Source organism: Lissotriton helveticus, chromosome 9, assembly GCF_964261635.1.
Source record: "Lissotriton helveticus chromosome 9, aLisHel1.1, whole genome shotgun sequence".
Taxonomy (NCBI): Eukaryota; Metazoa; Chordata; class Amphibia; order Caudata; family Salamandridae; genus Lissotriton; species Lissotriton helveticus.
Window position 1 is genome coordinate 396,967,711 of NC_136070.1, and position 27,277 is coordinate 396,994,987.

General features: G+C 47.7%; 1 protein-coding gene across 1 annotated transcript in view; it reads left to right on the forward strand.

Annotated features, from left to right (window-relative positions):
• LOC144781356 (cholesterol 24-hydroxylase-like) overlaps positions 1-27,277 on the forward strand; it is a 457,687-nt gene that overhangs the window by 57,857 nt on the left and 372,553 nt on the right. The window lies entirely within an intron of this gene.

Genomic DNA, 27,277 nt, shown 5'->3' on the forward strand with positions numbered 1-27,277 from the left:
AAGAATTGCACATGTAACATTAAAACACATTCAGAGGTGCAGGTTAGAACTTTTGCGCAAGAATCATATAGCAAAGAAATCACAATGCGCAGGGTGCATGTAGCACAACCCTCAAAATGTCCCTCAGGCCAACTGGCCTCGAAAGGGGCGGAATGCCCTGAGTCTCAGTGTCAGGGGGTCTGCGCAGGCAGCACAGACACAAAAGCCTAAACGTAGCAACTGTCCACTAAGTGCTGGACAGTTGTGAATAGCGAGTAGGCAACGTTGGAGCCAGGTGGGCTCAAGAACAATGACTGGCACCCAAGAGCCTCTCTGGGGCTCTAGAACAACTGTGGGCGCTGTGAGCCTTTCTGGCTCTAAATAAATCAACTGCCCCCTCGAGCTTCTCTGAGCTCGCAAAACAAAGTAGGCAATGTAGAGCTCCTGCGCTCTAAATTAATCAAATGCCCCCAGAACCTCCTGTGGGCTCTAACTAAATAGGGGCGAGAGCCTCGTGGGCTCAAAGAACAACTAGGGGCAATGAGCCTCGCCGGGCTCGCAGAACAGAATGCCCCCTCAGAGCCTCATGGCTCTCAAAAACGAATACTGCCCACGTTGGAGCGGCCCTCTGCCAACCGGGGCCGCTCAGAGAACCAAGGTATGCTGCTTTGAAGCCCTCGTGGCTTCACTCCATCAAATGGCGCGAGATCGCGCTACCGGGGGGAGAGGGGGCGGACACCGACAATGTGTCCCGGCGCCCCTCCCTTCTGCCTCACTCACCGGCTATCTCAGGGCGGGCGGGGCTCCTCTCGTCCCGGGGCTCCTCTCTCCACTCGGGGAGCCTCGGGGACACGACCGGCCGCCTCGTTCGTCTCCCGCCTGGCCTTGTCTCCTTTCCCTCCGCCTGACTTCCGCCGGGGCCGCCAATGGCAGCGCGGCCCTGGGGGTCAGGAGGCGGGACTTCCGGGTCGCAACAGGCAGCGGCCCGGCAACGGATTTCAGGGCTCCCGGGCTGCGGCGGTGAACACGGGACAATGCGGCGTGGGCAGCCGCTCTTAAACAAATAAATACCACGGGGCAATGCCGGGTGGCACCGGCCTTCAAAATAAAGGTAAAGCGAGGTAGGCACTCGCTAGGCCAAAAAAACGGCAAAAAGCGCTCCACAGCGCTATAATAGAAATAAAGCGCACCCAGCGCTTAGGGGCTAAAGGAAAGCGCTCCTAGCGCTACAAATATCAGCAAAGCGCTATTGAGCGCTGTGGCACCAGGAAAGCGCTCCTAGCGCTATAAATCAAATAAGAGCGCCCCCAGGCACTCTAAGTCAAAAGCAAAAGCTCCAGCAGGGACTGGAGGCAGGCAGAGGGGCAGGGCAGGGCCAGAGCCAGCACACTGGGTCTCCAGGCAGGGAGACAGCCAAGTGGCGGTCCTCTTGGCCCCAGCAGCAGCAACAGCCCCCTCTGGCAAGGATCCACAAGTAGAACATCCTCTGTGGGGACACAGCCCCATATTTATACAGAGAATTCCTTTGTTAGGAGGTGCAGGGTGGGGGGAAACCAGTTGCAGCTGGCTTGGGAGTACCCTTGATGGCCCAACCACCCCTTTCATTCACTGGGGAGGCTAGGGTCATTAGACAAACCACAGGGGGGCGGAGCCAGCATTGTGTGGGGAAAACCCAGCCCATCCAGGACACAGATCTACTCCTCCCACACATCACTCATGCTGATCTCTCACTCACCACCGGGCAGACCCATCCAGACTTCCTGGAGCCTGGCATGCCAGCCAGCTCCAGCCAATCACGCTCCAGTATCCTCACTGCACACATACATCAATGTCCAGAAGTAGCACTTCCCTTCTAGACACATACAAGCCGCACATACCATTGCGCAGCATTCACTCTCACGAGTTCATACATACTAAACTCGAGCCTGCACTCCCCACACATCAGGAACTACCAGGGCACACACATTCCCCATGCATTCCTATGGGAGAGCAGGCCAGCCATACTACACGCACGCACTTTCACTCTGGGACACAGGGAAAAAGTGCGCCAAGACCCAAAAATCACTACACAGGGTCATAAATAAAGGCAAAAAGATTCGGGGTGAACCTGCCCTAAGGCCCAAGTCTAACACCTATCATTTCTTTGCTCAACATGCCACCTCAGTTTAAACCTGGCCATATGCAAATCTGTCTTGACCCTGTGCTTCATGGGAACAGTCCAGCATGAACTGCCAAGCCAGGTCTTCCCTGGTCCAGAAACAAGCCTCCTAGGACCGGTTTCGGGGTTTCATCCCTCTTCAGCCAGGATAGTTTGATTCCAGTGGCACAGTGAGCCCAGGACCCATGTCTGAGCATACCTGGCGCACTTAGGGCAGGAAAGCAAAAGACACACAATTGATGGATGTAATGCAGAACATATCGAAACATTGACCCCCAGTCAAGAGATCCTGGTTAAATCTGTCATTTCTTTGCTCAACATGCCACCTCAGTTTAGACCTGGCCATATGCAAATCTGTCTTGACCCTGTGCTTTATGGGAATAGTCCAGCATGAACTGCCAAGCCAGGTCTTCCCTGGTCCAGAAACAAGCCTCCTAGGACCGGTTTCGGGGTTTCATCCCTCTTCAGCCAGGATAGCTTGATTCCAGTGGCACAGTGAGCCCAGGACCCACGTCTGGGCATATCTGGCACACTTAGGGCGAGAAAGCAAAAGACACACAATTGATGGATGGAATGCAGAACAAATCAAAACAGTCACTGCCAGTCAAGAGATATGGGTTAAATTCATCATTCCTTTGCTCACCATGCCACCCCAGTTTAGAGCAGGCCATGTGCAATTCAGTCTTGACCTTGTGGCTGATGGGAACAGTCCAGCCCGAACTGTTAAGCCAGGTTCTCCTTGGACCATAAACAGCATCCTAGGATCAGTTTTGGGGTTTCACCCCTCCTCAGCCAGGATAGCTTGATTCCAGTGGCACAGTGAGCACAGGACCCACGTCTGGGCATACCTGGCTCACTTAGGGTGAGAAAGCAAAAGCAACACAATTGATGGACGGAATGCAGAACATATCAAAACATTGACCCCCCAGTCAAGAGATCTGGGTTAAATCCATAATTTCTTTGCTCACCATGCCACCCCAGTTTAGACCTGGCCATATGCAAATCTGTCTTGACCCTGTGCTTCATGGGAACAGTCCAGCATGAACTGCCAAGCCAGATCCTCCCTGGACCAGAAACATTCATCCTAGGACCAGTTTCGGGGTTTCACCTCTCTTCAGCCAGGATAGTTTCATTCCAGTGGCACAAAGAGCCCAGGACCCACGTCTGGGCATATCTGGAGCACTTAGGGCAGGAGAGCAAAAGACACACAATTGATGGATGTAATGCAGAACATATCGAAACATTGACCCCCAGTCAAGAGATCCTGGTTAAATCTATCATTTCGTTGCTCAACATGCCACCTCAGTTTAGACCTGGCCATATGCAAATCTGTCTTGACCCTGTGCTTCATGGGAACAGTCCAGCATGAACTGCCAAGCCAGGTCTTCTCTGGTCCAGAAACAAGCCTCCTAGGACCGGTTTCGGGGTTTCATCCCTCTTCAGCCAGGATAGTTTCCTTCCAGTGGCACAGTGAGCCCAGGACCCTCGCCTGGGCATACCGGGAGCACTTAGTGCGAGAAAGCAAAAGACACACAATTGTTGGACGGAATGCAGAACAAATCAAAACATTCACCCCAAGTTAAGAGATCTGGGTTAAATGCATCATTCTTTTGCTTACCATGCCACCCCAGTTTAGACCAGGCCATGTGCAATTCAGTCTTGACCCTGTGGCTGATGGGAACAGTCCAGCCCGAACTGCCAAGCCAGGTCCTCCCTGGAACGGAAACAATCATCCTAGGACCGGATTTGGGGTTTCACCTCTCTTCAGCCAGGATAGCTTGATTCCAGTGGCACAGTGAGCCCAGGACCCCCGTCTGGGCATATCTGGTGCACTTAGGGCGAGAAAGCAAAAGACACACAATTGATGGATGGAATGCAGAACAAATCAAAACAGTCACTGCCAGTCAAGAGATATGGGTTAAATCCATCATTCCTTTGCTCACCATGCCACCCCAGTTTAGACTTGGCCATATGCGAGTCAGTTTTGACCCTTTGCCTTATGGGAACAGGCCAGCCCGAACTGCCAAACCAGGTCCTCCTTGGACCATAAACAGCATCCTAGGATCAGTTTTGGGGTTTCACCCACCTCAGCCAGGATAGCTTGATTCCAGTGGCACAGTGAGCCCAGGACCCACGTCTGGGCATACCTGGCTCACTTAGGGTGAGAAAGCAAAAGCAACACAATTGATGGACGGACTCAGGACATATCAAAAAATTGACCCCCAGTCAAGAGATCTGGGTTAAATCCATAATTTCTTTGCTCACCATGCCACCCCAGTTTAGACCTTGCCATATGCAAATCAGTCTTGACCCTGTGCCTCATGGGAACAGCCCAGCCCGAACTGCCAAGCCAGGTCCTCCCTGGACCGGAAACAAGCATCCTTGGACCGGTTTCGGGTTTCATCCCTCTTCAGCCAGGATAGCTTGATTCCAGTGGCACAGTGAGCCCAGGACCCACGTCTGAGCATACCCGGCGCACTTAGGGCAGGAAAGCAAAAGACACACAATTGATGGATGTAATGCTGAACCTATCGAAACATTGACACCCAGTCAAGAGATCCTGGTTAAACCTATCATTTCTTTGCTCAACATGCCACCTCAGTTTAAACCTGGCCATATGCAAATCTGTCTTGACCCTGTGCTTCATGGGAACAGTCCAGCATGAACTGCCAAGCCAGGTCTTCCCTGGTCCAGAAACAAGCCTCCTAGGACCGGTTTCGGGGTTTCATCCCTCTTCAGCCAGGATAGTTTGATTCCAGTGGCACAGTGAGCCCAGGACCCATGTCTGAGCATACCTGGCGCACTTAGGGCAGGAAAGCAAAAGACACACAATTGATGGATGTAATGCAGAACATATCGAAACATTGACCCCCAGTCAAGAGATCCTGGTTAAATCTGTCATTTCTTTGCTCAACATGCCACCTCAGTTTAGACCTGGCCATATGCAAATCTGTCTTGACCCTGTGCTTTATGGGAATAGTCCAGCATGAACTGCCAAGCCAGGTCTTCCCTGGTCCAGAAACAAGCCTCCTAGGACCGGTTTCGGGGTTTCATCCCTCTTCAGCCAGGATAGCTTGATTCCAGTGGCACAGTGAGCCCAGGACCCACGTCTGGGCATATCTGGCACACTTAGGGCGAGAAAGCAAAAGACACACAATTGATGGATGGAATGCAGAACAAATCAAAACAGTCACTGCCAGTCAAGAGATATGGGTTAAATTCATCATTCCTTTGCTCACCATGCCACCCCAGTTTAGAGCAGGCCATGTGCAATTCAGTCTTGACCCTGTGGCTGATGGGAACAGTCCAGCCCGAACTGTTAAGCCAGGTCCTCCTTGGACCATAAACAGCATCCTAGGATCAGTTTTGGGGTTTCACCCCTCCTCAGCCAGGATAGCTTGATTCCAGTGGCACAGTGAGCCCAGGACCCACGTCTGGGCATACCTGGCTCACTTAGGGTGAGAAAGCAAAAGCAACACAATTGATGGACGGAATGCAGAACATATCAAAACATTGACCCCCCAGTCAAGAGATCTGGGTTAAATCCATAATTTCTTTGCTCACCATGCCACCCCAGTTTAGACCTGGCCATATGCAAATCTGTCTTGACCCTGTGCTTCATGGGAACAGTCCAGCATGAACTGCCAAGCCAGATCCTCCCTGGACCAGAAACATTCATCCTAGGACCAGTTTCGGGGTTTCACCTCTCTTCAGCCAGGATAGTTTCATTCCAGTGGCACAAAGAGCCCAGGACCCACGTCTGGGCATATCTGGAGCACTTAGGGCAGGAGAGCAAAAGACACACAATTGATGGATGTAATGCAGAACATATCGAAACATTGACCCCCAGTCAAGAGATCCTGGTTAAATCTATCATTTCGTTGCTCAACATGCCACCTCAGTTTAGACCTGGCCATATGCAAATCTGTCTTGACCCTGTGCTTCATGGGAACAGTCCAGCATGAACTGCCAAGCCAGGTCTTCTCTGGTCCAGAAACAAGCCTCCTAGGACCGGTTTCGGGGTTTCAACCCTCTTCAGCCAGGATAGTTTCATTCCAGTGGCACAGTGAGCCCAGGACCCTCGCCTGGGCATACCGGGAGCACTTAGGGCAAGAAAGCAAAAGACACACAATTGTTGGACGGAATGCAGAACAAATCAAAACATTCACCCCAAGTTAAGAGATCTGGGTTAACTGCATCATTCTTTTGCTTACCATGCCACCCCAGTTTAGACCAGGCCATGTGCAATTCAGTCTTGACCCTGTGGCTGATGGGAACAGTCCAGCCCGAACTGCCAAGCCAGGTCCTCCCTGGACCGGAAACAATCATCCTAGGACCGGATTTGGGGTTTCACCTCTCTTCAGCCAGGATAGCTTGATTCCAGTGGCACAGTGAGCCCAGGACCCCCGTCTGGGCATATCTGGTGCACTTAGGGCGAGAAAGCAAAAGACACACAATTGATGGATGGAATGCAGAACAAATCAAAACAGTCACTGCCAGTCAAGAGATATGGGTTAAATCCATCATTCCTTTGCTCACCATGCCACCCCAGTTTAGACTTGGCCATATGCGAGTCAGTTTTGACCCTTTGCCTTATGGGAACAGGCCAGCCCGAACTGCCAAACCAGGTCCTCCTTGGACCATAAACAGCATCCTAGGATCAGTTTTGGGGTTTCACCCACCTCAGCCAGGATAGCTTGATTCCAGTGGCACAGTGAGCCCAGGACCCACGTCTGGGCATACCTGGCTCACTTAGGGTGAGAAAGCAAAAGCAACACAATTGATGGACGGAATGCAGGACATATCAAAACATTGACCCCCAGTTAAGAGATCTGGGTTAAATCCATAATTTCTTTGCTCACCATGCCACCCCAGTTTAGACCTGGCCATATGCAAATCTGTCTTGACCCTGTGCTTCATGGGAAAAGTCCAGCATGAACTGCCAAGCCAGGTCCTCCCTGGACCAGAAACAAGCATCCTAGCACCAGTTTCGGGGTTTCACCCCTCTTCAGCCAGGATAGTTTCATTCCAGTGGCACAGTGAGCCCAGGACCCACGCCTGGGCATATCTGGAGCACTTAGGGCGAGAAACCAAAAGACACACAATTGATGGACAGAAAGCAGAAGAAACCAAAACATTCATCCCAAGTCAAGAGATCTGGGTTAAATCCATCATTTCTTTGCCCACCATCCCACCCCAGTTTAGACCTGGCCATGTGCAATTCAGTCTTGACCCTGTGCCTCATGGGAACAGCCCAGCCCGAACTGCCAAGCCAGGTCCTCCCTGGACCGGAAACAAGCATCCTTGGACCGGTTTCGGGGTTTCATCCCTCTTCAGCCAGGATAGCTTGATTCCAGTGGCACAGTGAGCCCAGGACCAACTTCTGGGCATACCTGGCGCACTTAGGGCAGGAAACCAAAAGACACACAATTGATAGATGTAATGAAGAACATATCGAAACATTGACCCCCAGTCAAGAGATCCTGGTTAAATCTATCATTTCTTTGCTCAACATGCCACCTCAGTTTAGACCTGGCCATATGCAAATCTGTCTTGACCCTGTGCTTCATGGGAATAGTCCAGCATGAACTGCCAAGCCAGGTCTTCCCTGGTCCAGAAATAAGCCTCCTAGGACCGGTTTCGGGGTTTCATCCCTCTTCAGCCAGGATAGTTTCATTCCAGTGGCACAGTGAGCCCAGGACCCTCGCCTGGGCATACCGGGAGCACTTAGGGCGAGAAAGCAAAAGACACACAATTGATGTATGGAATGCAGAACAAATCAAAACATTCACCCCAAGTCAAGAGATCTGGGTTAAATCCATCATTCCTTTGCTCACCATGCCACCCCAGTTTAGACCAGGCCATGTGCAATTCAGTCTTGACCCTGTGGCTGATGGGAACAGTCCAGCCCGAACTTCCAAGCCAGGTCCTCCCTGGACCGGAAACAATCATCCTAGGACCAGTTTTGGGGTTTCACCTCTCTTCAGCCAGGATAGCTTGATTCCAGTGGCACAGTGAGCCCAGGACCCACGTCTGGGCATATCTGGCACACTTAGGGCGAGAAAGCAAAAGACACACAATTGATGGATGGAATGCAGAACAAATCAAAACAGTCACTGCCAGTCAAGAGATATGGGTTAAATCCATCATTCCTTTGCTCACCATGCCACCCCAGTTTAGAGCAGGCCATGTGCAATTCAGTCTTGACCCTGTGGCTGTTGGGAACAGTCCAGCCCGAACTGCCAAGCCAGGTCCTCCTTGGACCATAAACAGTATCCTAGGATCAGTTTTGGGGTTTCACCCCATCTCAGCCAGGATAGCTTGATTCGAGTGGCACAGTGAGCCCAGGACCCACCTCTGGGCATACCTGGCTCACTTAGGGTGAGAAAGCAAAAGCAACACAATTGATGGACGGAATGCAGAACATATCAAAACATTGACCCCCCAGTCAAGAGATCTGGGTTAAATCCATAATTTCTTTGCTCACCATGCCACCCCAGTTTAGACCTGGCCATATGCAAATCTGTCTTGACCCTGTGCTTCATGGGAACAGTCCAGCATGAACTGCCAAGACCAGATCCTCCCTGGACCAGAAACAAGCATCCTAGGACCAGTTTCGGGGTTTCACCTATCTTCAGCCAGGATAGTTTCATTCCAGTGGCACAGTGAGCCCAGGACCCACGTCTGGGCATATCTGGAGCACTTAGGGCGAGAAAGCAAAAGACACACAATTGATGGACAGAAAGCAGAACAAACCAAAACATTCACCCTCAGTCAAGAGATCTGGGTTAAATCCATCATTATTTTGCTTACCATGCCACCTCAGTTTAGACCTTGCCATATGCAAATCAGTCTTGACCCTGTGCCTCATGGGAACAGCCCAGCCCGAACTGCCAAGCCAGGTCCTCCCTGGACCGGAAACAAGCATCCTTGGACCGGTTTCGGGTTTCATCCCTCTTCAGCCAGGATAGCTTGATTCCAGTGGCACAGTGAGCCCAGGACCCACGTCTGAGCATACCCGGCGCACTTAGGGCAGGAAAGCAAAAGACACACAATTGATGGATGTAATGCTGAACCTATCGAAACATTGACACCCAGTCAAGAGATCCTGGTTAAACCTATCATTTCTTTGCTCAACATGCCACCTCAGTTTAAACCTGGCCATATGCAAATCTGTCTTGACCCTGTGCTTCATGGGAACAGTCCAGCATGAACTGCCAAGCCAGGTCTTCCCTGGTCCAGAAACAAGCCTCCTAGGACCGGTTTCGGGGTTTCATCCCTCTTCAGCCAGGATAGTTTCATTCCAGTGGCACAGTGAGCCCAGGACCCTCGCCTGGGCATACCGGGAGCACTTAGGGCGAGAAAGCAAAAGACACACAATTGATGTATGGAATGCAGAACAAATCAAAACATTCACCCCAAGTCAAGAGATCTGGGTTAAATCCATCATTCCTTTGCTCACCATGCCACCCCAGTTTAGACCAGGCCATGTTCAATTCAGTCTTGACCCTGTGGCTGATGGGAACAGTCCAGCCCGAACTTCCAAGCCAGGTCCTCCCTGGACCGGAAACAATCATCCTAGGACCAGTTTTGGGGTTTCACCTCTCTTCAGCCAGGATAGCTTGATTCCAGTGGCACAGTGAGCCCAGGACCCACGTCTGGGCATATCTGGCACACTTAGGGCGAGAAAGCAAAAGACACACAATTGATGGATGGAATGCAGAACAAATCAAAACAGTCACTGCCAGTCAAGAGATATGGGTTAAATCCATCATTCCTTTGCTCACCATGCCACCCCAGTTTAGAGCAGGCCATGTGCAATTCAGTCTTGACCCTGTGGCTGTTGGGAACAGTCCAGCCCGAACTGCCAAGCCAGGTCCTCCTTGGACCATAAACAGTATCCTAGGATCAGTTTTGGGGTTTCACCCCTCCTCAGCCAAGATAGCTTGATTCCAGTGGCACAGTGAGCCCAGGACCCACGTCTGGGCATACCTGGCTCACTTAGGGTGAGAAAGCAAAAGCAACACAATTGATGGACGGAATGCAGAACATATCAAAACATTGACCCCCCAGTCAAGAGATCTGGGTTAAATCCATAATTTCTTTGCTCACCATGCCACCCCAGTTTAGACCTGGCCATATGCAAATCTGTCTTGACCCTGTGCTTCATGGGAACAGTCCAGCATGAACTGCCAAGCCAGAACCTCCCTGGACCAGAAACAAGCATCCTAGGACCAGTTTCGGGGTTTCACCTATCTTCAGCCAGGATAGTTTCATTCCAGTGGCACAGTGAGCCCAGGACCCACGTCTGGGCATATCTGGAGCACTTAGGGCGAGAAAGCAAAAGACACACAATTGATGGACAGAAAGCAGAACAAACCAAAACATTCACCCCCAGTCAAGAGATCTGGGTTAAATCCATCATTATTTTGCTCACCATGCCACCTCAGTTTAGACCTTGCCATATGCAAATCAGTCTTGACCCTGTGCCTCATGGGAATAGCCCAGCCCGAACTGCCAAGCCAGGTCCTCCCTGGACCGGAAACAAGCATCCTTGGACCGGTTTCGGGTTTCATCCCTCTTCAGCCAGGATAGCTTGATTCCAGTGGCACAGTGAGCCCAGGACCCACGTTTGAGCATACCCGGCGCACTTAGGGCAGGAAAGCAAAAGACACACAATTGATGGATGTAATGCTGAACCCATCGAAACATTGACACCCAGTCAAGAGATCCTGGTTAAACCTATCATTTCTTTGCTCAACATGCCACCTCAGTTTAAACCTGGCCATATGCAAATCTGTCTTGACCCTGTGCTTCATGGGAACAGTCCAGCATGAACTGCCAAGCCAGGTCTTCCCTGGTCCAGAAACAAGCCTCCTAGGACCGGTTTCGGGGTTTCATCCCTCTTCAGCCAGGATAGTTTCATTCCAGTGGCACAGTGAGCCCAGGACCCTCACCTGGGCATACCGGGAGCACTTAGGGCGAGAAAGCAAAAGACACACAATTGATGGACGGAATGCAGAACAAATCAAAACATTCACCCCAAGTTAAGAGATCTGGGTTAAATGCATCATTCCTTTGCTCACCATGCCACCCCAGTTTAGACCAGGCCATGTGCAATTCAGTCTTGACCCTGTGGCTGATGGGAACAGTCCAGCCCGAACTGCCAAGCCAGGTCCTCCCTGGACCGGAAACAGTCATCCTAGGACCGGTTTTGGGGTTTCACCTCTCTTCAGCCAGGATAGCTTGATTCCAGTGGCACAGTGAGCCCAGGACCCCCGTCTGGGCATATCTGGCGCACTTAGGGCGAGAAAGCAAAAGACACACAATTGATGGATGGAATGCAGAACAAATCAAAACAGTCACTGCCAGTCAAGAGATATGGGTTAAATCCATCATTCCTTTGCTCACCATGCCACCCCAGTTTAGACCTGGCCATATGCGAATCAGTTTTGACCCTTTGCCTTATGGGAACAGTCCAGCCCGAACTGCCAAACCAGGTCCTCCTTGGACCATAAACAGCATCCTAGGATCAGTTTTGGGGTTTCACCCACCTCAGCCAGGATAGCTTGATTCCAGTGGCACAGTGAGCCCAGGACCCACGTCTGGGCATACCTGGCTCACTTAGGGTGAGAAAGCAAAAGCAACACAATTGATGGACGGAATGCAGGACATATCAAAAAATTGACCCCCAGTCAAGAGATCTCGGTTAAATCCATAATTTCTTTGCTCACCATGCCACCCCAGTTTAGACCTGGCCATATGCAAATCTGTCTTGACCCTGTGCTTCATGGGAACAGTCCAGCATGAACTGCCCAGCCAGGTCCTCCCTGGACCAGAAACAAGCATCCTAGCACCAGTTTCGGGGTTTCACCCCTCTTCAGCCAGGATAGTTTCATTCCAGTGGCACAGTGAGCCCAGGACCCACGCCTGGGCATATCTGGAGCACTTAGGGCGAGAAACCAAAAGACACACAATTGATGGACAGAAAGCAGAACAAACTAAAACATTCACCCCAAGTCAAGAGATCTGGGTTAAATCCATCATTTCTTTGCCCACCATCCCACCCCAGTTTAGACCTGGCCATGTGCAATTCAGTCTTGACCCTGTGCCTCATGGGAACAGTCCAGCCCAAACTGCCAAGCCAGGTCTTCCCTGGATCGGAAACAAGCATCCTAGGACCGGTTTCGGGGTATCACCCTTCTTTAGCCAGGATAGCTTTATTCCAGTGGCACAGTGATGCCTGCCTCACCCTATGGAAGTGAAATCGAGCTAAAGGTGTATATTCGAGCCCCACGATGTCAAGCTGAGACTATCCACGAGCTTTGCCCTCAGAAAACAAGTCGCCTATCTTGGTGATATTGAGTTTTGTGAGGGCCTGCCCCACCCCCTTCCTCTACTTATCGGCTGCCAGTGGCACCACTCAATCGGGGTCAGGATCATGCCCGCCTGTCTCTTCAGCAGAGTTTGCGACACATGTACCATAGAGTTGACAAAGTCAAGAATACTAGTTCTCCTGAGAGGAGCCCGAAACAGTAATGGTGGAAGTGGATCAGGCGCCGCAGCCACCTTTTTAATCAGTAGATGAGGAGGACGGAGGACACATTTCCTAATGAGCCCAATGGAAGGTATAGGAGCCATGCGCCACTCTATAATATAACTACAGGTCTGGAGCCCCAGTCCTTCCATAGAGTACGGCAGAGTGAGAATGTCCCACTTGAAACGTGGCTGTTTTCCTGCCCAGGCCAATCTCACTAAAGGAGAGTGATTATCTTAAAGTTGTACTCCGGGAGCACAATTGGGATGTTTAAGAATAAAAATAAGAATCTGGGGAGTACCACCATCTTCATTAAGGATATGCGTTGTAATAAGAACAAGGGAAGGCGGATCCACCTATCTACTTCTTCCTCTAGTCTAGTGATCGATTTGCTGTAGTTTTTGCTGAGAACCAGGCCCGAGTCTGTGTGCACCTGTATGCCTAAATAATCGACCAGGTCTGAGGTTCACTGTAGGAGGTAGTCCAGGCTGACAGGCGTAATAGCTGGAGATAAAATTGTCGACTTAGCCCAATTGATCTTAAGTCCAGACAATTCTCCGTACCATACCACCTCATCCAGGATCGGGGTCAAGTTAGCCTTCGGATACCTGACATACAACAGCGTGTCATCCACGTAGACACAATGAGGTTATATTTGGGGAATCTGATCCCCTATGGCCATGATAGTCTCTTACAGCTCATGCGAGGGGTTCAGCCACTAAGGTGTAAGGCAATGGGGACAGCGGGCAATCCTGCCTGGTACCTCTCGATATTTTAATAGGGGTCATGACTATGCCACCAACTCATATCCTAGCAGCAGGAGAATGGAACAGCATTTCGACCAATCTGAGAAAAACTTCCCCTACCCCCATGCGTCTCAGTACAGCATACATAAAGTTCCATTCTACAGAATCCAAGGCCTTTTCTGTATCCAGAAAGATTTCTGCTGCTTTAACCTCGGGCTTAATGTGTTGTATCACACCAAACACTGTTCTCAGATTGTAAGACAAGTTGCGCTCCGGCTCAAAACCCGACTGCTCCAGACCTTCTAGAGTCATTACCAGCGGGGCAAGGCCTTTAGCTAAAACCTTAACAAAGAGTTTAGTGTCAACATTCAGAAGCAATAAGGCCCTAAAGGACGACCATTCGTCCAGAGGATTACCTGGTTTTAATAGTTTAACAATGAGTGCTTCTCTCATGGAGGCGGCCATTGCCCATCTTCACCCATTTCCTCAAATAGAGTAATCGGATGCAGGATAAGTAGCTGCTTGAACTCTTTATAAAATGCTACAGTAAGGCCGTCCAGCTCTGGAGCACTCCCCACTCGCATTGTATTGAGTGCAGTAAGCACCTCGTTTAGAATCTAATGATTTCATTAAATGCTCCCTATGTTCATTAGACAACCATGGCATCTGAATATGTTCTAGATACTCCGAAACTACTGCCGCCTCTGACCCCTTTCTAGTGCGGTACAATTCTGAATAATATTGGCTAAATCTACCTGCTATCTCTGTAGGGTCACTCAGCATTTCCCCATCTGCAGCTTGCAACTCCGTCACATTCCCCGCCTCCCTCCTACTGCGCAGGAGAGCAGCCAGCACCGCACCCGGTCGATTTTCTTCCCCATATGTCGTAGCGACTGGATACTTCTCCAAGTGTTTATCTTGCTATCTGCGACCTCATGGTACTCTTCAAGAGCTTCCTTCAAATTATCTGATGCAATAGTATTGACATCCTCAAGAACCTCCTTCTCTAAGTCTGCCAATCACTTTTCCAAAATAACCAATCGCCGTCGAATAGATCGAAGGACCCCAGAATGTTTGGACATGGCCACACCCCTGATGAACACTTTAAACGTTTCCCAAACAGTGGAAAACAGCTGGACAAATCTGATATTCGTATCAAAAAAGCTTTCTATGACCTCAGCTAATTCCAACCTAAAAACACTATCCATCAGGGAGTATGGAGGCAATATCCATGTGAAGGGAGTGGGCCTCTTTCTCAGGCTCTCAATATCTAGCATTATTGGTGAATGGTCAGAGAAAGAGTGGGGAAGTATTGTGCCGGCTCGTACCTGCGGAAACAAAGATCTTGAGATTAACCAATAGTCAATTGTGTGTAAGCAATGCGGGGCACAGTAATAGGTGAATCCCCCTACTCCCGGGGATCGCTCTCTACAAACATCTAGAAGATCCAGTTGAAAAGCTGTGTCACATATAACTCTGGACGCGGCCGACGGTCCTCTAATGCCGGGGCACTGAAGCGGTCTAGCGATGGCGGCAAAACACAGTTTAAATCCCTTCCCACTGTATCAGCAAATCAACCTTTGCGGCAATAACCTGAAATACACCCTAACAAAGTGAGAAATCATAGCCATCTACACATATTTAGAACTGTTAAACAGAATCAGTTTGTTGGGTGTCACTGGTGCAGAGTTAGATTATCCCCAACAATCATGTAAATCCCCCAGCAGGACCAGGATGACTCTACAGTGAGTGACGGCGTAGGCAATGAGCCAATTAGTGTTCCAACTCCACTAATAACTACAACAAATAGTTACTGCTGGCACCTCCATGTAGTACACAGCCTCCGGGCAGCTTCAGCCATCTATTACGCATCCCAGTCAGTGCATTATGTGCTACATACCTGCTATAGCAATCAGAAGCAGACCAGCACTCAAGCCAATCTGACTACTCTTCCAGATAGCCTCCTGTTGCCTCTGGTTGCTCTTCTGCCATTCGTTTTCTGGCCTCCGGCTTAGCACATTCCGTAAGTGCCTTCTGTAGAGACGTAGGGTCCATATAAATCCTTGATTTCCCGTTCATCATGAACCTAAGTCTGGCCGGGTACAGCATAGCATACTCAAACCCATGTTCCCACAGCCGTCGCTTCAAGGGTGCACACTGCCACCTGGCCTCCTGCACTTTTATGGTGAAATCAGGGAATAGTGAGAGGGAAGATTCCTCATACTGCATTTCACACAATTCCCTTGTGCGCTTCTGCTCAGTGTCCCTGTCCCTGTAATTGAGCAGTTTAGCGATCATGTGGTGGGGAGAGTCGCCAGGCGGGGATATATGACATTACCACGCGTTCTTTTACCACGCAGACCATTACCACGCATTTTTTACAACGCAGGACCCTTTACCACGAATACCTTTACAACGCAATACACTACAACGCAGGTACTATTACAACGCATACCATTACAACGTAAGTATAGGTAAGTAAATAATATGGTAAAATAATGTAATTATTAATAATATTTTTTTAAATTAATAAATTATTATTTTAATATTTAATATTTTAATTATTTATATTATTATTTATTTATTAATTTTTAAATATATATGTTAAAAATACCCCTGTACCCCAAAACCCAAACCCAGCCCTGAAACCTAAAAATACCCCTGAACCCCAAAACCCAAACCCAGCCCTGAAACCTAAAAATACCCCTGTACCCCAAAACCCAAACCCAACCCTGAAACTTAAAAATACCCCTGTACCCCAAAACCCAAACCCAGCCCTGAACCCTAAAAATACCCCTGTACCCCAAAAACTGAAAACTGACCCTGAACCCTAAAAATACCCCTTTACCCAAAAACTGAAAACTGACCCTGAACCCTAAAAATACCCCTTTACCCAAAACTGAAAACTGACCCTGAACCCTAAAAATACCCCTTTACCCAAAAACTGAAAACTGACCCTGAACCCTAAAAATACCCCTGTACCCCAAAAACTGAAAACTGACCCTGAACCCTAAAAATACCCCTTTACCCAAAACTGAAAACTGATCCTGAACCCTAAAAATACCCCTTTACCCAAAAACTGAAAACTGACCCTGAACCCTAAAAATACCCATTTACCCAAAACCCAAACCTAAAATATTTTAAATAAAATAATATACTTACCAATACTTACGTTGTAATGGTATGCGTTGTAAAGGTATCTGCGTTGTAAATACCTGCGTTGTAATGGTATGCGTGGTAAAGGGTCCTGCGTTGTAAAAGTTGCGTGGTAAAGGTAGGTCGTGGTAAAAGTTGCGTGGTAAAGGTTGTATACCCCAGGCGGGGCCCAGGGCCTAAAGGACGGTGGACACCCTCAACAACAAACATATCAGAGACTATGTCTCAGTCCAGAAGAGTCACCAGAAGCTGTTTGACAAAGATCTCTATATTGCCCATCGCCGTTGTTTCAGGAAGACCCGTAATTTGGATATTACAGTGCCTGGACCTTGCCTCCAAATCCCCTGCCTTATCCTGTAAGGCCGCGAGTAGCTTCCCCATCTGCTTATGCGTGTTGTCGGTCTCCATTTGGGCATCTTCCACTTCAGACACTCTTCTCTCTGACATGTCTAGGCGCTATGCACGCTTGTCGATGCGCTCAGACATATGGTCCATCCTGTAGGTTAGAGAGTCTATTTTTCCATCAATGGTGAATAAACTCTTCTGCATAGCAGTCAATATCTGGTGGATATCTCCCTCAGGCTCCTTGGTAGTTCTATGCTTTTCTGCAGCAGCTTTGCCTGCGTCTTCCTCTCTGTCGTGACCTACGCTGCTCAAACTGCAGCTTAGGCTGGGATTTGTCTACCTTGCCCATAGCTTCCTATGGCCTAACAAACTCAGCACTGTCCACCAGCTCCTTCAGGGCACAATGAGAGGTCCTCGTGCAGTCAGAGGGGAACCAGGCGGTACACCACCTTCAGTATAGCTTGCCCCAATAGGCAATTGTGTTCTGTTATCAGCTCACTGAAGGCGCAAAGCTATGCAGTGGCAATTCTATGGTGTTGCTTCTCACCGCTGGCCAAGAGACAATCCGCGCACCATGCAGGTCTGCAGGTAATCAAATGTGTCGTTTTCCAGTTCCACCACACACAGGCCCCAGATGACAGTCACCCTCCTTGCTGCTCTTCAACGGCCCTGCTTCATCCTCAATGGCTGATGCCGTGCAACTCCCACCAGCAGCCTTCTTTCTTTCCGGGCTCTGTGTCCCAAAGCGCTGAATTCACAAAGAGCCCAGTCGCCCGATGTTTCTCTGGCGTTGCAGCCATAGATGTAGGTGCGCCCGCAGGGCTCCCGTTACCCGCTCAACGTAGCCGGGCAGCAATCGGGGGCTAGGTCTCTTTCCTCGGTGGGCCTCTGATCGTATCCCCCGCTAGGGATGCGCAGTCCCCACAGTGGGTACCTCGAGATTTCCGCAGGAACAGGTCTTGCTGTGCACTCCCAGCAGACCTCCAACACTCTCGCTTTAGTGGCGCACTTCGACTTCACGGCTCACAGCGATATATACACCAGCGTACGCCTAGCACTTCCGGCGATGGCAATCATCTGGTATTTTAACCGCGGAAATGCCAGGATTCTTTCAGGATAATGTGGATGGAGCTCGCTCAAGCAGCGGCCATCTTTGAGCCAGGCAAGCTCCGCCCCCTTAAACTCCTAAAACTTGGTTATTCTTTCCTAAGTGGGGTAAGTCTGAAGCTTTCACTGCTTTCAAAATGGTGTTGTGTAGTTCCTATATATCCTAAACAGGATCTGCACGTTCGGATAACATAAACTGTGGGTTTGGTGGCAGACTGGTTCCGAGCACCCCCACCGGATATGTTATCCAGTTTGCATTAGCTAGCTCACAGTGCCACTAGAATCTCCTCTTATCGGGGAGAGAATAGTTTCTGGCAAACTCAGAACATGACAACCCTGATCCCCCCCGGATCGTGGAAACAATATACTACTTTTTGCTCAGTCACTCGTGTTCACTTAGTTTGTCTCAGGGATACACAGAATGATAAGAAAGTGCGTACTCCTACAATGTTTCCCTAACTAGATGTTCCTAAATGTACCTAGCCTTGGTATAGGTGTTATGCCAAGAATCCCTCTAAGGTCCAGTCAATGCCATTACCTGAGTAAGGAGAGAATATGGGACCCTGTTCTGGTCTCAAGTTGGACACCCGCGTGGGATGTTAGAGTACTGCGAGCTGGAGTGTCTGCATGTAGGAACTTCAGCGTCTCTGGTCAGTGTGTCAGTCAGAAAGTCACGTTCTCCTGTGTCTGTCTAAGTAAGACATGATGTATATATACCCATAGGTCTCCCCAGGTGTTACTGTGTCGGGCTAAAGGGAAGACGTCAAGCTTGAACTTTATACATAGATATTATACAGGAGATGTTTGTCCTGCTGTCAGTCCTGCTGTGCTTCCAAGAAGCCTCATGCATAATGAGAGTTTCGAACTAGGGAAAAACCAGCGTTCTGAATGTAGTGTCATATCTAGGTAAACGGTAGTCCCTATGAACCGTTATGTATGTAATGTAGGGAAGGATATAGGTGAAAGGCTGCAATGTTACCTGCGCCTATATAGGATACCTATATGGAATATAACATCCACTCCTCTTCCAACTGGATGACATATGTAACCTATAATTGTACTACCATTCTAACTAGACATTGGCACGCACAAAGTGTTAAAAACATTAGTTCAAAATGTTTAAAAAAAGTCTAAAAAGACTTAAAAACATAAAAAACTAATTTTTTTTGCAGGTCCTAGCTCTAAAAAGTGTCCATTGTTATAGTCCGAACCACTATAAGCATTAGAAAGTCATTTGTGCCAATAAATGAAAAGGAATGTTAATTTTGTTTTTGAGTTCCAAATTCAGCTTGTTATTAAAAAGGGCTAATTTCTTCCAGCACACGATGAGCCAAAAGTGAGTCAATTGTTTATGTGTCCTGGCTGGTAGACATAACATTTTCGTTGCTTGCTCTTCCTCGAAGAGTACGTCAATTGAGCACAGATGATGTTCCATGCGCCGTCCAAAGCCAGGGTGTCAGTGAAGGAGCCGGTGTCCATACCAACAGGTGCAGTTACAACCTGTTGTGGCTCAAGGAATGCCACCATCAACATAGGAATAAGCTGAGGACATTGCAGAACATGGGCCGTTATCGGGTCCAGTAGAGCATTCACGTCCGGTTGCGCACATGATGGGAGTGTCAAACAAAGATCTAACATGCATTCTTCTCCGCAAAACAGGAATCGGAGGACAGGTAAGATGCACCCTATCTAGACTGGTAGAAATGACAGGAACCAAGATGCACTTAGCTCTCTCAGGCGAGGCGTGCCTAGATGTTGTACCATTCGGTCACGGTATTTCCGCTCCATGAGCGCTTTTCCCATCTCCTTGGTGACTGGGACGTCCATTGCGTAGCAGATAGAAGACAATCAGGATACCTGCTATTAGAAACAGGATCAGCGTAATTCCTCCAAAAGTGCTTCAGAATACAGAGTGTATGAAGTTTGGTATAACTCCAAGTACCATCTGAAACGTGCTTAGAAGTCCAGAACGTATGGTCTTAAATAGGTGGACAATGCCAATCATTTCGGACATGTTAAAGATACGATTTATCATTTCTACGAAATGGAAAGGGCAGTTTGTACGGATAAGCGCCTGTATCTCTGCTGAAGACCTTACGATTTCGAGATCAAAAGTCTCTCGAGCGGAGGTTAAGGGCACAGGCTTCTGTAAAAGCATGGCTTTCATTCTGCCTAGAGTATCAAACCGTATTAAAGAAACATTCAGTGAAGGCTATAACGGTGCCTCCCTGACTGTATGTGTTGGTGGAAACAATACCTGAATACAACAAGTAACCCTGGAGCTCACGGTTACCAGATGTGCGATGCCCAGGAGCATTGTGCAGCAGCCTTGAATGTTCAGCATCAAGTAATTCCCTATCTAAAGTAGCCCAAATGCTGGAGTAATCACAGCAGCTGGGGCACCCCTCAGATGACAGGACACGTTCGCCACAGAACCATTACAAGCCCCAGGCAGCATAATGTCCTGACATATGAGCGATCCACTTAAAGCGTTCTTACAGTTTGTAACACTTAGAAATACTTCTTGATCCCCACTCTGGCATCAAAATCTGTATGGTAATTCCCAAGATTCCTTAATGTATTCCTTACCCATTTTTTCATATTTGCCTGCCTGCTTTTGTTCAAGGCAATACTGAAACTGAAAAATAGTGACCGGTAGAGTTATGTGGCCATGGATTAGCCATTCTGTGGACGGTGATTCTGCTACTGTAAATGCTAATCTATCCAGTTTTTTGATATGCAGCATTGTATATTTTGCTCCCCTTTGTGGCATTTCTTTCTGTTTATCTGTTAGATTGTATTCAGAAAACAGAGACGTACTATTGATAAAATGCCAAGCAACATAACCTACATGCAAAGATTGCAGCGTTCAGCTCAACAACATAATAGAACGTAACTGAGATTGCCCGTGTTGTAATATGGCCAAATCTTATTCAAGTTTGTCTATTGCAGAAGATACAATGTTGCCTAAGGAATATATCCTGGAGGTAAATGTTGTTAACCCATTGTCTACCACTGCTAGAGATTTCTCTAAGTTAATATGGTCTGTTTCCCGTATTCTCTCTGCTGCCCCTTGTTGGGATATTGATCATATTTCAATGTAGGCAGCATAAATGTCTGCATACATGACACGTCTCTGATGTGTCTTCCTGGGAACTAGTAAAAAAAACCCTAAGATCCATGTCTTGTGTGAGTAAGGATAAGTACTGTTTCACCTCTGTGAGTGTTGCGGTTTCTAGCCAATCAAGGCACAACTTCCCAAAACTGTAGGATGTCACTACCCCTGGATGTTCTCTCTGTACATAGCGTAGATCTGGTCTATGGATACTGAACCCTTCAGTTCTACCCAAGAATCTAGATTGACAGCCATTGGTGTCTGTGGGCCAAATCAACCATTTCTTCCAATCGGGGTCTGATCTATTGTATTGCATGAAGGCATCTAATGTTACCCCTTCTTGTGATGTTTCATTACCCTCGGTTAGTGATGGTGTTGGTAGCTGAGGTGTGTTCAAGTCTTAGTTCTTGGCTAGTCCAAGGCAAGACGTCTGTTGCACTGTCTTATTCAAAAACATGATCTGTTGAGGGGTAAAAAAGGGGGTGGTGATGGACTGAGCATCTGAATCAATCAAACACTCACACCCAGTCAAAAGATCTGGGTTTGATCCATCACCGTTCTTTAGCCCACTCTGCCACCCCAGTTCAGACATGGCTATATGCAAATCAGTCTGACCCTGTGCCTCATGGGAACAGTCCAGCCCGAACTGCCAAGCCATGCCTTCCCTGGACCGGAAACAAGCTTCCGAGGACCGGTTTCTGGCATTCCAGCCATCTTCAGCCCGGCTTGCTTGAATCCAGTGGCAAATTGAGCAAGGGACTCACGTCTGAGCATACCCTGCCACACTTATGGCGGCCAAAGCGGTACAAAAGGGGGTGGTGATGGACAGAGCATCTGAATCAATCAAACACTCACACCCAGTCAAAAGATCTGGGTTTGATCCATCACCGTTCTTTAGCCCACTCTGCCACCCCAGTTCAGGTAGTTCGGACTGGACTGTTCCCATGAGGCACAGTGTCAGAGCTGATTTGATTATAGCCAGTGTCTAACCCAGGGTGGTGTGGAGTGCAAAAAAACGATGGATTTAGGCCCAGATCCTTGTACTGGGGTGAATGTATGACATTGTTCTACATTCTGTCCATCAACTGTGTTTTTTGCAATTTTCACCCCGAGTGGGCTGGGTATGCTCAGACGTGAGTCCCAGGCTCTCCACACGACTGGAGTCAAGCAAGCCAGGCTGATGAAGGCTGATAGCCAGAAACCGGTCCTTGGATGCTTGATTCCGGTCTGGGAAAGACATGGCTTGGTAGTTCGGACTGGACTGTTCCCATGAGGCACAGGGTCAGAGCGGATTTGCATATAGCCAGTGTCTAACCCAGGGTGGTGTGGAGTGCAAAAAAACGATGGATTTAGGTCCAGATCCTTGTACTGGGGTGAATGTATGACATTGTTCTACATTCTGTCCATCAACTGTGTTTTTTGCAATTTTCACCCCGAGTGGGCTGGGTATGCTCAGACGTGAGTCCCAGGCTCTCCACACGACTGGAGTCAAGCAAGCCAGGCTGATGAAGGCTGATAGCCAGAAACCGGTCCTTGGATGCTTGATTCCGGTCTGGGAAAGACATGGCTTGGTAGTTCGGACTGGACTGTTCCCATGAGGCACAGGGTCAGAGCTGATTTGCATATAGCCAGTGTCTAACCCAGAATGGTGTGGAGTGCAAAAAAACGATGGATTTAGGCCCAGATCCTTGTACTGGGGTGAATGTATGACATTGTTCTACATTCTGTCCATCAACTGTGTTTTTTGCTGTTGAGGGATAAGGCATGCTCTACACAAAGCTTCTGTTCCCTGCACTTGCCATTCTCTAGTACCCCAGACCGATTTTAGGTCTATGGTGTCTTTCCATAAGTTGTAACCCTGTTCAGACAACTTGGCAACAAAGGATGCCGGGTAAGTCTGTTTGGTGTTTTTTAGCATATTTTTCTGTGCTGATGTTGTTGCAACCGTATAATAATATGATTTGATTTGAATAAAATGTATAACGCGCAAAAACAATAACCCGCAGGTATCAAGGCGCCTAACAATCACATCAAAATTAAAACATCCATCCTTACACATAGGCTTGTAGGAAGAGGCGAGTTTTTAAAGCCTTTCAAAATTTCAGAAGGGAAGGTAAAGATCTGAGATCAAGCGGAAGATCATTCCACCATTTGGGGGCCAGGGTAGAAAAGGCCTTACCACCCCACTTGGATCTCCGAATCCGGGGGACTGTCAGGAGCAATTTCCCGGAGGAGCATAGGTTCCTTCCGGGGATATAGTGGGAGATGATAGATCCAACTCCCGTGTCACTACCTTTTGCAATGGCTCTATAGGTCATACATAAGACCTTGAACCGAACACGGTGTTCCACTGGTAGCCAATGCAACGCTTTCCTCGCCACTGTGGCCGAGGAGCGTCGAGGGGCATCCAGTGCAAATCTGGCTGCGGCATTCTGAACCACCTGTAAGCGCTGCAGGAGGCTCCTATTGAGCCCCGCATACAGCGCATTACAGTAGTCCAGGCGTGAGCCAATAAGTGCAGCCGCTATTTGCTTTCTGGACTGCAAGGAAAGGTATTTCCTAATCTTTCGTAGGGTGTGGATTAGGCCCCAGCAGGTGGAGAGGCTGAGTCAGACATATTGAACCCTGAAAAATATGGAAACTTTTGTGCAAATGTTTTTGAACTGCACTTTGGCGGTGTTGGACAATGTTCCCACTGATGGTATGTGAACACATTTCTAGGATTAGCAGATTTATGCAAAAAATGATGACCATAATGCGCTTAACAATACATTGATTTGTAATCTGCTGAACTCTCCAATGTTTCACTATAAGAAAATGCAGCCGATTATTCTAAATCAGACAACATGTTATCAACAGTTTTAAAATCCCAATCAACGGAGAATGTACTTGAAGTAATGATATCACTTAGTGATTTTTTTAAATAAATGTAGAATTTTTTTTATTTCTGTCGGGCCAAATATATTAAAATCAACCTTGTCCCAAACTATACCATCCGATACAGGAACTGTTGTAATGTTCCCTGACGACAAGTCTCTTTGTTCTCGATGAGATGATTGATGTGGTTTTAAAATTAAGTTCACTTCTTGGGCAGCAGAGCTTTGCCGAATGTATTGTCCACCAATAAGCATGTTAAAAACTATCACTAAACCTAACCAGAAAAAAAGAAACGAATTCCAGAAGTTACCCATAGTTTTACCCATGGTAATACCAGGTAAGTTCTTCTAAGAAAGTTCAGAAAGTCTTTAACTTGCTGCTTGCGTGATTTGTGGGCTGGCGTTGTTTCAGGTTCACTTGGATTCAAAGGAAATGTATCAAAGTTTATGAAGTAGCCAGAAGCAGTTCGAGCAGTTGTTGGAATTGCTTTAGGATTTGTTGAAATCATACTTTGCTCTTGTTGAGGCATGTTGATGGTCGAATAGCAACTTGTGTGTTATTTTGAGTTCCATTTTGAAGTTGAACTTCAGGTTCAAGAGGAACGAGTTCCATTGCATTGTTGCATAGTCCTTCATTCCATATAGGTGACTCTTCGAACGTGATGAGTCTTTCATTTTGAACTTCGTGAATAGTAGCAAGAGGAGGGCATCTGCTACTTTGGAGTCCACGTGGCCTACTGCTTAGTATCGGCCACATGGTGTGGTTTGATTAGGTCAATTGAGACAAACCTTTTCTCATTGTTTCCGGCATGAGGCGATAGAAGTACAGTTCTTGTTCCTTCAATTACAGGTTTTCTGTAGGATGACCCAAATTCTTTCTTGTCCGCTACTTTCTCTTTGACCAGATCCCCGACTTTTGGGATCCAGACAGGTCTTGCTTTGACTGATTTGAATTCCCCAGTAGCGGTCTGCTTCAGGTGGACATCACTTTGTTGTGTCCTGGATTAATTTAGATCCTGTAAAACAGCCAAACGTTCATGGATGTCAAAAGGTTTTTCATCCGCCACTGCGCCTTCACAATCAAGATCAGACACCCATATTCTTGTCCCAATAGGACCTCATACAGAGTGACCTCCCAGAGAACTTCTTGGCATGTTGTTGAGAGCCTGCTGGACTCCATAAAGATGTTTTACCCAACTTTCGCCCGTGCCTAATACTCTAGCTGGTAAAAATTGCTTGAAGTCACTTTTTTTCTCTCCACTACCGAATTTCCATTTGGTGGTACGGAGATGAGTTCCGCAATGCTACACCCAAACTTCCCACGGCCTCCTTGTAAGCGCGAAAGTTAAACGCAGGGCCCTGGTCCGAATGTAATGTGCCAATTGCGTATGTCCCTATGAAGACTCTCAAATCTTTTATAACAGTTCGAACGTCAGCCGAGTGCTGGGGCCACATCCATAGAAATCTCGAGCAGGAGTTCACTGCTATAATGACTTTGAAAGTGGCCACAGTGGTTCAGATAAATGCACGCAAATGGACAGTCTGATGCTAACAATGGGATTTGCACTAGACGTCCTACGTTGGACCCTCTTTTCTGTTGATAGATATCGCACTCTTTGGTCGGCTTTTTTAACCTTGGCCACCAATAACATTGTTTCAATAAAGAAACAGTCACCGAAACAACAGCATGTGCAGAACCTACCCCCTCATGTGCTGCTAGAATTAAACCTAACCTACGATCCATGTTTGGAATTGCTCTATCCCCCACTCCAGGAATCTGAGCAAATGGAATATTATTGACATCTAACTTGTAGGAGTACTTGAGTGGAAATCTTTTTGGTACTGCACTGCTGTTTTTGCGTAAAGCAATAACAGCCACCATAATTTCTATTTTTCGTTTTAGAATGAGAGATTGCAGCTACGGAAGCCATGTTTACAGCCCCCTTCGCGGCTTCATCAGCCAATGAATTCCCTTCAACGTGAACACCATCACGCTGATGACTCAGTGTATGTATCATGTGAGTGCTTGGTAGTTCACATTTCAACTCCACTACCTGTTTCCATAGCATTTTATACTTAGTTGTACCAACTTTTGCATCTTTGAACCCATTTTGAACCCTGTATTGCAAGTATTCATTATATGACTACACATAGTAAAAGGAATCGCACACAATTAGTGTGGGGAATTCTCGATCTGTATGTACTAGTGCCAGTATCAGTGCTTTTAATTCTGCCTACTGTGCTGTGCAGTCTCCTAGAGATTGCGTTTTAGTGCAACTTGGATGGAACTTTCCATCCCGCATGCGACCCTAAAAGATTGCACATGTAGCGGTATATTGTTGCTTACTTCCTATGGCCGGTTGAGCAGACCTGTCAGTGTAAATGATATATTCATACTGATCTAGAGGCATTATTTCATTAGGTAGAGGATATTCGTGTTTGTATTGCAGGAATGCTTGTGTCTTTAAATTTGGGCTGTACCTGTATTCTACATCTGTTGCAGTGAGAGAATTAGCCTATTGTATCCATCTCGGATGTAAAGCTTTAGCGGTAGGAACGCTTGCCATTGTCGCAGCCTCTAAGGCTGGAACCGGAGTACCTACTATTATTCGTTTCTCCTATGCCAGCGCTCTTTCTATCACTACAGCAGTCTGAGTTGGTGTCTGTATCTTTTCAGTAGACGCAAAGCGCATCTCAGAATTTGTGTACAAATGTGATTTGTATGCAATTGGTACTGTTTCACTTTCATTATATGTCAGATAGGTGTACCCAGATTGACCCGCAATTATACGGATCACCAGGTTGCGTACATTCACGCGTGTCTGTAAGTGTTTGGAAGCTATCATGTCAGTGTGTAAGGAAAGTAGTATCTCTGTGTGTTCCTGTGTCCAATTTCTTGCTGAGAAATCAGGTTTAATTAAGTTGTAGAAAAGTTTTACTCTCTCTGAATAATCCAAAATGTATGTTCAACCAAAATGTAGGAATCCCAGTATTGATTGTAAATTGTTTAATGATTTTGGAGATTGGAGCAGCGCTGATTTTTCAAAAAAATTGGCTGCCAAGCTTTTCCCTTCACTTGAAAGCTCATATCCTAAAGACAGGCCACTGAGGTGGGTAATTTTTGATTTTTTAAAGTTAAATTTGTCGCCCTCAGATGCAAATCCTAAAATGAAGGTATTCACCCTGTTTAAGTGTTCCTCTAGGTCATCGTCCGTCCGATAAATATCATCCACATAGGACAATGCCTCTTCACCCAAA